General features: G+C 42.1%; 1 long non-coding RNA gene across 1 annotated transcript; it reads right to left on the bottom strand.

Moving 5' to 3' along the window:
- Window positions 1–12,262: 12,262 nt before the first annotated feature.
- LOC138971717 (uncharacterized) lies at window positions 12,263–15,607 on the bottom strand. Its single transcript, XR_011457352.1, has 2 exons — window positions 15,543–15,607; window positions 12,263–14,973 (listed from the first exon to the last, which is right to left on the bottom strand). It is a non-coding gene; the product is annotated as an uncharacterized lncRNA (long non-coding RNA).
- Window positions 15,608–16,342: the final 735 nt, after the last annotated feature.

The raw sequence follows: 16,342 nt of genomic DNA on the forward strand, positions 1-16,342 counted from the left end.
GTTATATTCGGATTAAAAACAAGCTCTGAAAATTAAATATATAAAAATTATTATCAAAATTAAATTGTCCAAATCAATTTAAAAACACTTTCATCTTATTCCTTGTCGGTTCCTGATTCCAAAAACATATAGATATGATATGTTTGGATTAAAAACACGCTCAGAAAGTTAAAACAAAGAGAGGTACAGAAAAGCGTGCTATCCTTCTTAGCGCAACTACTACCCCGCTCTTCTTGTCAATTTCACTGCCTTTGCCATGAGCGGTGGACTGACGATGCTACGAGTATACGGTCTTGCTGAAAAATGGCATTGCGTTCAGTTTCATTCTGTGAGTTCGACAGCTACTTGACTAAATATTGTATTTTCGCCTTACGCGACTTGTTTACATTTAGTCAAGTTTTGACAAACTGTTTTCAGAGAGACCAGGCATGGGAATTCCAAAATAGAAAAAACTTTGAAAATAGGCCAAGGTCCAGGCGCCGCCTAGGCCCCCGCAGGCTATGTTGGGGGGACCCGGGGGGCAAAGGAAGGAAAACGAATTATAGCATTTTAGACCAATATTTTGATAGTTCTTGTGTAAGCAAACAATGGATAGAGAGACTATAGTACACATATAATTACACCCCCGGTATAGGGGTGTGTATAGGTTTCGGTCGATGTGTTTGTGTGTTTGTGTTTGCATATAGATCTCAAGAATGAACGGACCGATCATCACCAAACTTGGTGAACAGGTTCTATACATTCCTGAGACGGTCCTTACAAAAATTGGGACCAGTCAAACACACGGTTAGGGAGTTATTGGTGGATTAAGATTCTACAAGGACTTATAGAGGGAGATATTAATGGTGAAAGGGAAATAACCTTCTCAGTTGGTGGCAGTGAGAATGGTTATTTCCCTTTGACCAACGGGGGTGTTTTTCCTACCTCGGAGGAGTTTCTTGTTTAATTTACTTTCTTTTTGCCGCGCACAATTTTTTTATTTTTGCTGAAACGTAATTTCCTTTCGGACAATTCCCATGCCTGAGAGACTCAGATGAGCAAGGGTCATGGTGTATGTGTGTGTGTAAGAGGGGGGTGGGGGTGAATCCCCAAATCAATACCTCTCACTTGCACTAGTTTTGTAGTGTTATGGACACAAAATGACAAAATCAAGTAGAGTTATCGACACATAGCTACGCCACAGAGTAACCACACACACACACACACTGTGACACAGTCGCACAGTCACATACACACCGCATAAGAGTCTAAACAAACACACACAATGATCATCACATTGCAGTTTATATGAATTCATCTTTATTGTATATGAGGGGTTTATGCACCTAAAAATATTTTTCGTACAAATACTCTTTAACACCCCCCCCCCCCCCCCCCCCCCCAAAACCTTGTGAGGAAAAAATATCTTGAAAGAGGAGAGAGGAAAGCTTACAGAATCACACTCTCACAAATCAGGTAGACCTTCTCAGACTGTTTCACTCTCATTCCACAGAGGTGGTACAGTGAAACCCCCACTCCTATTTTACTACAGTGGAACCCCCTCTTAAAACCTATAAATATCTGGGGGAGGGAGTCTTATTATTATTCCTTAGTGTATCACCAACTCTTGTCCCAAATAGAAATAGTTTGAGAGGACGTAAACTCCCCCCTTTAGTTTCTTATTATGGAGGTGAACAAAATCTGTTAACAAATCAAGGTCTTTAAGTTAGAAGTGTGAAATGGGGGTTGGGTCTTACTCTGAAAAGCTTAAATAAGTGAAAAGGGGGGAGGTTAACTGAACATGTCTGGGAACATCTGGTCTTAAATGGGAGGAATCCTTTCTTTGTTTTCTTTATTTGGTGTTTAACGTCGTTTTCAACCGTTCAAGGTTATATCGCGACGGGAAAAAAGGGGGGGGGGGGGGGGGGGGGGCGCTGGAATAGAGCCACTTGTTAATTGTTTCTTGTTCACAAAAGCACTAATCAAAAAATTGCTCCAGGGGCTTGCAACGTAGTACAATATATGACCTTACTGGGAGAATGCAAGTTTCCAGTACAAAGGACTTCACATTTCTTACATACTGCTTGACTAAAATCTTTACAAACATTGACTATATTCTATACAAGAAACACTTAACAAGGGTAAAAGGAGAAACAGAATCCGTTAGTCGCCTCTTACGACATGCTGGGGAGCATCGGGTAAATTCTTCCCCCTAACCCGCGGGGGGTGGGAGGAATCCTGAAACAGAGGTATGTTTACCATACTAACATTTTAAACAGGAAATCTGGAAAAGTATTTACCTTAAAGGGAGGTGGTCTTAAATATGACTTTTTTCTCTCAAATTACACAGGTCAATGCCCTTCCTGATCAGTTTATATCCAGCCCTACGGCCCAAGAGAGGAACTAATCTAATGATTATAGTATGGTATACATGAATAATGTATATAAATGTGAAAAACTTAAAGAAACAAGTTAAACAAGCAAACAACAAATGTTTATAATGAGTAACTTATTAAAATAGTTTTGGACATGCATACACACAGTGATTGAGTGAACGTTGCAAGCAAAACATGCACTGTGAAATAAGGGATGTAAATCAAACAACAAAGTTGCAAGAATAACCCCTCAGCCAATTCACAATATGGAAGGGGGGGGGGGGGGGGGGGGGGGAGGTTGTTGAAAAGATGGAATTCAGAATGGAATTCAGGGATGAGGTGCGCAAAGCCAAACTGGGTGCCACCCAAATAGGTGACACGCAGCAGCAGAATTGAGATTTTCATTTCATTTTTTTCATTTTTCCATTTCAAACGGCAGAAATTAATATGTAAGCGCCTAGGGCTATATCTAGATTAGGCGCATAAAAAAAAATTAAAAAAAAATAAAAAAAATGATCACAATAATAATAATAATAATAATAATTTTCATTACTTTATTGTCCCATCGCTGGGAAATTCGGGTCGCTTCCTCCCAGTGGAAAGCTAGCAGCAACGGAGTCGCGCTACCCAGGTGTCTGCGTGTTTAGGTGTATTCAGCCACCTGCACTTATGGCAGAATGACCAAGGTCTTTTACGTGCCATTGTGATGACACGGGGGTGGGACATGGCTTCCGTCTCTGGGTCTGCACATAAAGTTGACCCGTGTCCGTCCCGGCCCGAATTCGAACCTGCGACCTTTCAATCACAAGTCCAGTGCTCTACCAACTGAGCTACCGGGCCCCCCTTGTTGTGATTTCAACTAATCAGATCCTGTGGCTTGTTCCCACCCAGTTTCACTTTGTGCATCTCAGCCTAGGTGTACGTTCATTCCATCCTTCCCATCATGTAGAACGATGACAGTTTTACTCTGTCAGTCTATGTATACATGTACTTTCATTCTGTGCTTCCCTCAATGTAGTACTAGTAGACTGTAGTACAGCCAAAGTTTTACTTTGTGTACAGGCAAATCCGGATAAGACGAAATTGAAGGGACCGAATTGTTATTGTGTCCTATCCGAAATTTCGACTTGGTCATAGTACAGTGGAACCCCTCTCTAGCGACCTTGAAAATGTTGACAAAAATCGGTCCTTATGGAGGGGGGGTCCTTACAGAGGGAGGGGGCGGGGCCACAAAGAAAGTCACCTCAGATTTTCTTAAAAAAAGAAAACAGAGAAGTTTGAGTTGCTGACGACCGTTTCCTCAAGCAAACTGCTTCGATTTCATGTTTGACATTGTCGATGGTGTCCACCAGTTCTGGTGCATGTTTCAATGCAAAAAGAGTTAGTTTCTGAGCAAGCATTTCTTTACAGCAGTCCCTGCAATGATGAAGGCCCTCCGAGAAAGAGAGTGAAAAATCGGCCACCGTTCTCAGCATCGCGTATCTGTGTGTAACCTAGCTCTTTCATTGACAAGATACTCTTGTTTCCCTGCAGCCTTGACCAGTGAGTCGGTTACCTAATCTGTGAACCCTTCAGTTGTGTTGCTTTGTCAAAAGTTAGACACAGTCAACTAGTTTTGCTCTGAGTGAACAGTGCAGCTGGCCTCAATTAGCCGGTGACACCTCTCTGGCCACAGCACCAAACAGTACATGGCTGGGGGGAGAGAGAGAGAGAGGAGGGGGGGGGGGGGGGTAGCTGGCTAAACTCAGTGGGGTGTCCGGTGTCACCGAAGTCAGCAGGAAGAGCATTGGAGAGAAATAGAGAGGTGTACTCTTCCAAACAATTTCCAAGGATCAGTTGTCAGGGCTTAGGGTAGTCAGTGAGGAAGAGTGAGAGCGGTTTGTGTACAGTCCGACTGAAGAGTGAAAAGTCACTGCCACAAGATCGGCATGCAGTCAATAAAGCCAGACAAGAAGAATGATTATGACTGCGGCTCTATCTGCTGTTTTTTTTTTTTATTCAAACTGGTTTTCAACGCGTATTCTCACAAAGCATCTGCACACCTGCCTCTGCCTCTGTGCTGTGTTTGACGGTGTGGCTGCTTTCGTATGATGTCAGTGCATGGTGAGTGCGTTCACTGCCTTGTCACCACTTCCCCACTTTTTTCAGAATGTTTTCTTGGAGTTGGATAATTCTCCTTACTCCTCGCCCCCTCCTTACTCCTCGCCCCCTCCTAACTTCAGTTCATACTTTATTGCGTGCCGACTGACCAGTCGGTGTGGCGTCCGTGTAGAGAAGAAGGGAATAAGGTTACACAATGCGCTAGTGTGAGACGCCAAGTTTCGTGTTTCGAGTTGCTGTAGTAAATATAGAGTAAACTTTGTCTTTGGGACTGACTTTCTGTTGTGTGCTATCCGTCTTTCGACTTACGTAAGAGAAATCCCATTTCGAGCTCAGGGTACTTTGTACACATAGATAAAGAGGGATAATTCCGGACCAGAATTTCTTTGTGTGCTAAGCGAATTTTTGACTTAACCGTTTGTGAGTTAGCTGGATTTGCCTGTACTTTCACCTCATTTCATCCTTCCCTTGATCAATGTGTACTCCGTGTACTTTCCATCCTTCACGTTTATACAATGTAGTACATGTAGTAACACATTTACAACTTCATGGGTGGGAGTTCCTCCGTCTCAGACGGATTTCCGTCTCAGAGAAATTTTGACAATTTTTTTTTTTTTTTTTTTTTTTTTTTTTTTTTTGCGCCCTCATTGATAGTCATCTCATACTGTGTTATGCCAAATGGACTGATAGTGCACTTTTTGTTGTTTCTAATGCTTGCCAGGTCCCTAAAATTTTTAGTTTTTGTTACTTTTTGTATCTCCAACAAGGTTCTTATTTATCAGAATTAAACTCAGGAGAGGCCAGAGAAACCCTTTTAAATTCATAAAATTCGTTTTCGGCCGGGGGCCTTCGCCCCCCAGGACCCCCCACCAGGGCGCTGCCCCTGGACCCCGCCGGGGCCTTGGCGGCCCCTGGACCCCGGCCTTAAAAAAAGTTCAGTCTTGGAACAATTTTGGGCTCCCACCCATGCAACTTTGTCCTGCCTCTCATCACATTTCTTACCTTGATGTGAGATCTCTAAAGACATTGGATTTGGGAGGGAGGGAGACAGCCAAACAAACTATTAGTATTACACAAAGTTCTTCAAGTCCAAGCACCAAACTATACATAAGAAACCCCCCCCCCCCCCCCCCCCCCCCCCCACACACACACACACACATTTACGACATCCAAAAATCTGAAGAACAAAGGGAGTCTTGAAAGGAAGGGGGTCTCAATGAAAAACGACACCGGCTAAATAAACCCAGGCATCTCTTCTTGGCATGGTCTTCCCTATAAAACTATCTAACATGACAATCAAAACAAGATCTGAAAAAATGTTAATAATGGCTTCACATTAAACTGATTAAGAAAAATTCATTCTTCTGCGTGCAGTAGAAAAACTGGTTTTACTCATTGTACGGTCACCTAAATGTATCGTTTATTATTAAATTTGAGGCAAATTGGCAAAGGTTTTCAAAAATTCCAGGAATCAAGGTCTGACAAGAGGAAAGCCTGAAATAAGAAGGGTCTTGGAAGAAAGTTTCAAATGCACCTTTTTCTCTCAAGAGTCAAGTACAGGTGGACGGCCACCGGCAGATCTGACAGGCTGATACTCATGTTTAACCTTCATGTGGAGCACCAAATTGGTGCGACTCTTGTAAGTCTTGCTACATGAAGTACAAACAAACAGCCTGAGGTCTGAGTGCCTACGGGCATGTTGTTTCATGGCAGATATAAATAGAAATTTCTTGCCGCAGTGATTGCACGAGTAATTCTTAACACCCTCATGACGCACTTTGTGCATGCGCAAGGCTGGATGAGAATTGAACCCCTTCTGACAAATGTCGCACTTGTAGGGTTTGCTCTTGAAATGAAAGCTGTTCTGATGGTAAACAAGGAACATGCTCCTCAGAAAGACCTTTCCACAAAACTCGCAGGTATACGTCCTTTCACTTGTGTGAATGTTCATATGGCTTCTGTACGCATTTTTGTTTTTCAACTTACGCTTACAAACAGGGCATTCCTTTGGCTGACAGAAGTGCCCATTGAGCAAATTTGCTGATTTGAAACAAGTTGCACACTTTGAGCACTGATGGCGACTTTCCATTCCAGCAGTGGTGGCAACTTCAGACATGGCTGATCCATGCATAAATTTCTCATGGAAACGAAGGCTGCGAGCGGTTTTAAATCTAGACCCACAAATACCACACTGGAAAGATGCCTGAGGCTCAGATTTAGAAAATGCGCTTTTGGGAAGCACTACCTTGTGAATTGCTTTTTGATGAGTTTGAAGACTAGTAAGTAGAGTGAACCTGTCCTCACAAATATAACACCGGAAAGGATGTGTTTTCTCATTTTGTTCTGCTTTCGGAACCGTTGCTTGCCGCAATCTTTCATGAGCAAACCTTACATGAGTGCCCAGGTCGCTATTACGTTTGAAACCAGCCTTACAAATAGTGCATTGAAAAGGTCTATCATCTGAAAAAATCTTTTTCTCATGAACCCTTTTCTTGTGTTCACTGACATACCGAGTGGTCTTAAAATCAGCCCCACAAATGTCACAACTGAAAGGCCTGTCTGGATTGATTTTGTCAGTGCCAGTCACGACTTTTTCTGATTCACCCAATGGGGTTTCTAACTTAGAGTCAGAACCTGGTGTCAGCTGTACTTTCTTCTTTCTCTCCTTAACATGTTGCCGTCTTTCGTGAGCAAACATTACATGAGTAGAAAGGTCGCATTGGCGTTTGAAACCAGCCTTGCAAATAGTGCACTGAAAAGGTCTTGCATCTGAAAAGATCTTTCCCTCATGAATGTTTTTCTTGTGGTCTTTGACGTACCGAGCAAGCTTAAAATTAGCCCCACACATGTCGCATTGAAACGGTCTGTCTGCATTGGTCTTGTCAACTGGAAATTGTTCTGATTCTATACAAGATGCTTCTATTTCTAAGCTGGAAGATTGTATCAACCCCACATGGTTAGGCACAAGACAACCTGCAATGTCTTCAGTTTTTACATTCAGTTCTCCAAATGTATCTGGCGTTTCCGTTTCATCGTCACTTGTGGCCTCCAGCTTCAGTTGGAATTTTCCCTCAGCCTGCGTAGTGTTGTCCGCAATGTCAGTCTTTGCACTGTTATCTTCATCACGATAGCTATCAGACATCTCTGAAGTTGCCACATTGCTGTTCAGTACAGTCACCTCAGGCTCAACATAGATGTAGACAGGACTTACTGCAGGGCAACCACTTGTAGTTGTGTAGCAGTTTGCTGTCTTGTCTTTGCCAGATTCCAGTTCCGTAAGTACTCCACAGCCAGGGGTCAAGAGTGATTCAGCAGATGGCAGACCAGACTGGCTTGCACTGACTGACCCAAAACCAGCATTTGCTGATGACTGCACTCGATACAGGGGGTGTTTTTGAACATGTACTTTCAGCTCTGGATTGCTGTCATAGCTCGCCTTGCAGTAACCACACTGGTACGGCTTGGTGAGGGAATGCATGCGCACATGGGTGACCAGCTCTACGTTGACACTGAACATGACACAGCACAGACCGCACTGGTAAGGTTTCCGATCCTTCTCCACATGCAGGAAAGTCAAGATTGATGAAGAGGCAGTGTAAGCAGTGCGCTGTGCCTGTGAGGGAGTCATGGCGACGCTCTGCTGACCCTGTCCTCTGTCTGGCAGCGATAAAGACATGGTGCCGTCCTGGGACAGACTTGTCCTCACCCTGAAACACAATCCAATTTACAATTAAAAATTAAGTAGAAGTGCATTGCCAAGGCACTGCATACCCCCCGCAAAGGACAAATCACCCCTCTCTCTCTCTCACTGACACACACACACGTACATACACACACACATCATCCATGCACACAAAGCACACACTCACATAGTCAGACAGGTACCCACACACCCTGTCACACAAGCAGTAACACACACACACATATCTACGCACACACACTCTCTTAGTTATACACGCACACACACCATTCACGCACACATACATAGACAGACACAAACACCCTCACACATACACGCACACTGAGATAATCATAATTATAGGCTACACTCACTCTCTCTCTCTCTCTCTCTTACACACATACACACGCATGCACACACACACACACACACAAACACATACACGAATGCACACACACACACACTTGTGCACATAAACATGCACATGCCACGCCACGCGCGTGAGAGAAAGGCCCTAGAGAGGGGATGACATCACGTTGCATCGACGTAAAAACATTGTGACGTCGTCTACTTGCGCCAGCATAATTGCTGTAGTCTCGAAAATTCTACCCAAACAAAGCAGCCCTGGGTGGCGTTGGATCAAAAATCGAAGAATTGGTCGGCACCCACCATATTTATTATTTTAAGTTAGTGTACACCCATTTTTTCATGATCCATCCCCAACTATAGCCTGTATTATCGTCATGAACATTTCTCAAGTCGATTACAGTTTAGCGTTCGTGGGATACCTCTAGCTTCGCTGGGAATGGGATAATTAAGTACCTTCATGTCTGAACAAAGAAAAACAATCTTAAGAGTTAAAAAGTTTTTTGCCAAAATCGGTTGTTGGTTGCCTGTAAATCAGTAAACTGTGAGTGCAGGGTAAAAATGGCCAGACTCATACACGTTAAAAAAGCCACTTGTGCAAAAAATACAAGTGTATTTGGGAGTTTCAGCCAATAAACCCAGCAAAAGAAGAAGAATTATCCTAATTAAAAATTCACAATTGTTTTCTTTCTGTGTAACTTTAACTTAAGTGTTGTTTATAATGTTTTCAACAACAACAAAAAAACAATCGTCTCCCACTCAGTGCGCATTTTTGAAACAAATCAAACTCTGGGGACTGGGGTAAAAATAATCTATCAAATTTCACCAGGAATTGAATTTCCTTAACTTACAAGAAACAACTCTCTCCCTCAGATAAATGTACCTCTTCAAGCTTTCATTACCAAGCGTCATTTTGTGAATACATTACATATAGATCTGATAATCTGTATGTGTACGCTGTCCACAGTCCAGCCCACGGACAATCTTATAACACGTAGAAATCGGACCTAACTGTTGCACTTGTGTCAAAAATTGGCGCTGATGAAGATTCTAATCGACATAACACATACATGACTTTTACTTTACCTGCGGTTCACAGTCACACCTCCAGCAGCATTAACAGTTTGAAGTAGTCACAGGTCTCTGGAGAATCAACAGGAACTCTCTTGGCATGAAAACAATAAAGCTACTAATGTCTTTTTACTCAAATGCAGTCAAAACACATGAAACACAAAGGGGATGTACACGTATAACATGTCTCATTCGAGACCCAGTCTGGTACTTGAATGTTCCCCTTTATTTCAAAAACTTTGCATTGGGTACTTGCTCTGTATTCTCCTCAAAATCAATTCAAGACAATCAGACCACAATGATGTTGCAAGTAAAATAATTGTTGGGGCTTGGATGCTAATTATTTTTTCAAAATGACTACTGTAATAATATTACAAATGAGGGTATGGCTACATCAGCTGTTTCGTAGTCTTTTTTAATTTGGGCACAACAGACTCAATCAACAACTGTACAAGAAAGTGTGTGCCATGCCCACCCCCATGCGCCCCTGCGGAGAGGCAGAGCAAAACACGGCCCACATCCCTCATGATTGCTGCGAGAGCAGGGGGAGAGAGACGTTTGGCCCAGGCCGATGACCCTCCAAGAGAAGCTGTACAGCGGCCGGAAGCTGCTCTGCAGAAGACCATCAGCTTCATCTCCAGACCTGAAATCCGATTGTAAAAGGCAATCGACAAGAAGACCTATAGTTAATATCAATACTGCCTTCATAAAAACAAATCATTTGATACAGGCTAATGGTCTGCCGTCTAAAAAACGATTAGGCCACACACACAAAATATGTTGGTTTAGGGTGACCCGACCAACCCTATTTTTTTCCCGCCGACCCCAAAACTTTTGTTCATTTCTGCAAAATAAAACCCACCACCTTTGGCACATTTTGTGAACCATACCGAGACTTAGGGAAGTAACCTCCTTACAACTTGAGCTTGAGACAAAATGGTGTTTGTGCTGTTTTCATATTATTATGAGGTCAACTAAATTTTTAAAAGTTAAAAAAAAAGCCTAACTACCGACCCTATTTGTTTTTTGTCACGTTACCCTAAACGAACTTTTTTTGGGTGGCCTTATAACTTTTTCTTATGTTGTGTATGTAAGTATATATGTCTTCTTAAGAAAATATGGCAGTTTGTGTGCACACACATGCACTGAGTGATACCAAAACATTAACATTGCTATATATATAAAATAGATAAAAGGATAAATAATAATCAATTTTAAACAAAGTGACATAGAAATGCAATGCATTTCTATCAATGGGATCTTTACAGTTAAAATGGAATAATCTATGTCTGCACCTTTATTTCTATTTTCCTTGTACAGTATTACACTCTTCTGTATGGGTGGTTCTGTAAATTCATGCCCCTAGGGGGGGGGGGGGGGGGGGGTGCGTCAAGCCTCCATCTTTGTCAGTACCAAAGTGGTATGCCGAGAATTCAGTTACAGCATTGGCTGTCTGAACCACTCGATCATGAGTCTGTACCCAAGAATTCAGTTACAGCATTGGCCGTCTGAACCACTCGATCATGAGTCTGTACCCAAGAATTCAGTTACAGCATTGGCCGTCTGAACCACTCGATCATGAGTCTGTACCCAAGAATTCAGTTACAGCATTGGCCGTCTGAACCACTCGATCATGAGTCTGTACCCAAGAATTCAGTTACAGCATTGGCTGTCTGAACTAATGACACTTCATGTTTGATATATTTACTTAGTAAGTTTGGGCTAATAACCTTGATGATAGTTTGGAACAACGAAATCACACAACCAAGTACATTTTACATTTATTCAAATTTTGACTAAATGTTTTAACATAGACTGGGAATCGACGACAGTGTATGTACTGTATGTGTGTGTGTATTTGAGTGTGTGTAGAGCGATTCAGAGAAACTTCTGTGCCAATCTGCATGAAACTTCACATGAGAGTTTCTGGGTATGATATATGTCCTCAGACCTTTTTTTTTGTGTGTGTAAATGATTTTGATGACCACATATTCAACTTTTACTGAAACTTGAGGCGGCTCAGGGGGTGTTTGAACACCTGGAAGAGTATTGATCTGCACAAAATTGACTCTTGCAAATAATAATGTCCTCGCCAAGCTTGTATTCAGACCGAGCTTGTTTCAAAGTTAGTGTGCTGCCCACTAAGGGTCAAACCCGCAACAGAAGTTTGCTTATGTTGGTTGGAATATGAAAGGTTCTTGAATAAACAAAGAATAGCTACATGGTTACTCACTAAGATTTTCGGTCACAAATGTTTGTTTTTTATAGCTACTGTAGTCACTGTTATTTTCCACCCCAGCACATAGACTGATAAACAAGGGTTCAATTAAGTGCTGTTGTTGAGATTTTTTTTATCCGCTTTCAATGTTGACAAGTCAGGTGGACAGATTATGGGTTCAAGTCACATTCTCTTATACACACACACACACACACACACATACAAACATGCATGCACACGCCCAAACATAAACTTCTCCACAAACACAGCAACAACAAAAACAGAACAAAACAAAATACACACACACACAAATAACAACACTGGACTTTACAATTATGTATACATGTTTCAGCTGTATTTTCAAAGAGAGTTGCAATTGAAGACATTTTCAGCTTCAAAGCTGACACACGTTAATTGTTTCAAATCATGCAGTCTTTTTGGTGGGTCAATGAATCAACAAAATACAAAACAATGCACAGTCTTCTGAGTTTATTTAATGTCTGCATGGGAATTGGGATTGTCTGCTGGTGTGCTTGTTCAAAATCATTTCAAAGATAACCTTTTAAGCTCTAAAAGCTTTTGACAGTAATTCATGCTGTAATTATGTACGTATACATGTGCATATATTATACATTTTATATTGTGAATGTATGTGTATATGCATGCATGCTTGTGTGTGTGTGTGTATGTATGACTGTGGGAGTATTTGCAGGCAGTGATTGTTGCTGGTAAATGTATTACATCACTACTGTGCACATCAGTACATCTTTCATGCAATCATATTTCGTGGGAATGCTTCAGGTGGTATTCCAGACTGCTTCGACTTCTGTAAGTCTTTGTACACAGTGTACATTCATGCAATCTTAACTCTGTGTGTGTGAGAGCATGCCGCTGTAAGTTGCCCGGATTATAAAACTTCTTGTCACACTGAGTGCAGGAATATCTCTTGTCCTCAGTATGTCGGCGTCTGTGTTTAGCTAAACAAATGTTGGAACTAAATCCCTTCTGGCAAACGTTGCACTCGTAGGGTTTGCTGTTGAAATGAGAGCTGTTTTGATGGTAAACAAGAAAGATGTGCCTGAGAAAGACACGCCCACAAAACTCACAGGTAAATTGCCTTTCACGTGTGTGAATATTCATGTGACTTCTGTACGCATTTTTGTTTTTCAACTTTCGCTTACAGACAGGGCATTCCTTTGGCTGACAGAAGTGCACATTGAGCTTATTTGCCGATTTGAAACAAGTTCCACACTTTGGGCACTGATGGTGACTTTCCATTCCGGTAGTGGTAGGAACTTCAGAAATGGCCGATCCATGCTTAAATTTCTCATGGAAACGAAGGCCGCGAGCATGTTTGTATTTGGACCCACAAATTTCACACTGGAAAAGTTCCTCAGAATTCGCCCTTTTGGAGAGCACCTCTTTGTGGATTACTCTTTGATGTGTGCTGAGACCACAAAGCTTCGTGAACCTGTCCTCACAAATATGACACTGGAAAGGATGCGTTTTCTCATTTTGATCTGCTTTCTGGTTCCTTACTTGCCCCTTTCTTTCATGAGAACACCTTACATGAGTGCTGAGGTGGCATTTGCGTTTGAAACCAGCCTTACAAACAGTGCATTGAAAAGGCCTATCATCCGAAAAGATCTTTTTCTCATGAACCCTTCTTTTGTGTTTGCCGACATACTCAGCAAACTGAAAATCAGCTCCACAGAGGTCACACCTGAAAGGTCTGTCTGGATTTATTTTATCAGTGTCATCTATGACTTCTCCCGATTCACTCAATGGCTGCACTCTCTTGTTTCTCTCACGAACATATTGCGGTCTTTTATGAGCAAACATTACATGAGAACTGACGTCGCATTGGCGTTTGAAACCAGCCTTACAAATAGTGCACTGAAAAGGTCTAGCATCTGAAAAGATCTTTCCCTCATGAATGTTTTTCTTGTGTTCTTTGACGTACCGAGTGGTCTTAAAATCAGCCCCACAAAGGTCACAGTAGAAGCGTCGGTCTGGAATCACTTTGTCACTGTCAGCAGTGACTTTTTCTGACTCACCCAATGGCGTTTTTAACTCAGAACCAGAACCTTGCGTCACTGTCAGCTGTGCTTGATTCTTACTTTCAGTCTCATGAACCTGTGGGTTTCCTTTGTGAGTGTACCTTACATGAGTACCGAGGTCATGTTCATTTTGGAAACTTGCCTCACAATTTACGCATTTAAAAAGTGTAGCATCTGGAAAGGCCTTTCTGTCATGACAGCATCTCTTGTGATCTTCGCCGTACCGAGCGAGCTTAAAATCAGCCCCACAAATGTCGCACCGAAAAGGTCTGTCTGCATTGATCTTGTCAACAGGAACCTTTCCTGTTTCTATACAAGATGCTTCTATTTCTAAGCTAAAAGTATGTGTCACCCCCACTTGGCTAGGCACAAGACACCTTGCAATGTCTTCGGTTTTTGCATTTATTTCAGCAAATGTTTCCGGCATTTCCGTTTCATCATCACTTATGGCCTCCAGTTTCAGTTGCAATTCACCCTCAGCGTGCATAGTGAGGTCTACAACGCCTGTCTTTGCACTGTTGTCATCATTACGATAGCTAGCAGAGTTATCCAACGTTTCCACATTATTGTTCAGGGCAGTTACCCCAGGCTCAACAAAGATGTGGCCAGGACTTTCTGCAGGGCAACCACTTGTAGTTGTACAGCAGTTTGCTGCCTTGTTCAAGTTGTTATGGTCTTTGCCAGATTCCAGTTCGGTAAGGACTCCACAGCCTGGGGTCAAGAGTGATTCAGCAGACAGCAGGACAGACTGGCCTGCTGGACTGACCAACCCAAAACCAGCATTTGCTGATGAGTGAACTCGATACACGGTGTGGGTTTGGACATGCACTATGAGCTCTGGATTGCTGTCATAGCTGACTTTGCAGTAACCACACTGGTACGGCTTGGTCAGGGAATGTCTGTGGACATGGGTGACCAGCTCCACGTTGACGCTGAACATGACACAGCACAGACCGCACTGGTAAGGTTTCTGCTCCTTCTCCACATGCAGGAAAGTCATGATTGATGAAGAGGCAGTGTAAGCAGGGGTGTGTGCGTGCGAGGGAGTCATGGCGACAGTCCCCTGGCCTGTTCCTGGGGACAATGAAGACATGCGCGATGCCTCTCAGTATGAGTGTGTGTACCCTGAAACACAATACGGTATAAAATAAAAAATAAGTACCTTCATCAGTTCATAATCATATCTAAAAAATAAAAATAAAATCCTTAATTGCGAAGTCTTTGTGTCGAAAACTCAGTGCTTAAGCTTCGTGAAGTATACTTTGCCTAGTTAAGGAAATGCTTACAAGTTAAAATGCTAAAATGTACTAAAAATATAACAAGTATTACAACTGGGCGAGTTCAGCAACTAATATATTATTATATATGGATGCCTTCCAATGCCGTTCCCTGCTTGAGTATTGTCTTACTTGTTTGCAATGTTTTCAACTGACAGTGACACACTTTAGTAGCAAAGTTTGAGCAATCTCTGTTTCGCATGACTTGATTTTACATCAGGCTGTATTCCGGGTACTTCTACTTCCTCACTGACCTCAGTTCCTCAACTTCCTGTTCTCCGGTGTATACAACAAATACTACAGCCTCAACATTTTAGAATAATAGGACCAAACTGATGCATAAGTCTCCAAAGTTACTGATGAAGATCCTCATCGACATAACACTCAAATGTCTTGTGTTTTAGACGTTTACCGTACCTGCGGTGCGCGCCTTTAGCAGCACAAGTTTGAAGTGTCGAGAATCGACAGCTATTCTCTTGGCATGAAAACAAGAAAGCTGCCAGTGTCTTTTTACTCAAATGCAGAAAAAATACATGGAACACAGAGAATATTACGCTATGAGCACACGACACAAACTTTTTTGTTGTTGTATGGCGTGTATGTCTCACATGTACAGTATTAATAAACCATGGTAGTTTAAGAGCGCGCGCGTGCATACACACACATACACATGCACACTGACAGATATAATAAACTAAAGTAAACATGTTCGTGTTATATACTTGTTCTAGTCAAAATATCTCACTTTATTACCAATTCAGTGCCCCATATGGCTTTTTGACCAATCAGGACGGATTCTAGGTGACCCTCTAAATGTTATAACGTTCAGACAGGGACCCTTTTTGTTTATCACGCTAAAAATTAACAAGACAAAGTACAAATGTAATTCAACAATATGAGCGTGATTTATTCTAAAGAATGACACTTCAAATGCTGTCAGATAATACTCTCTTTATCTAAAAAAAATACCGAAAAGCGAGTTTTGTCGGTGGGTTGCGTTACGGAACAGCAAGGCACCGCCCATCGTCTGAGTGTGCAATGCCGACCGCTCACTTGAAATCTAAATGATCAAAGTTCGCAAAAATCAAGTGAAATTGCGTCACTCGCTTTACATCAAATGTATCTTTACGTCATTTCCTATCCGTCTGGAGTCGGTTCTAAATCTGTCGCTCTCTGTTCAACGAGAAAAAGCGAAGAAACCGAAACGCATGTTCAAC

Source organism: Littorina saxatilis, linkage group LG7 (genome assembly GCF_037325665.1).
Source record: "Littorina saxatilis isolate snail1 linkage group LG7, US_GU_Lsax_2.0, whole genome shotgun sequence".
Taxonomy (NCBI): domain Eukaryota; kingdom Metazoa; phylum Mollusca; class Gastropoda; order Littorinimorpha; family Littorinidae; genus Littorina; species Littorina saxatilis.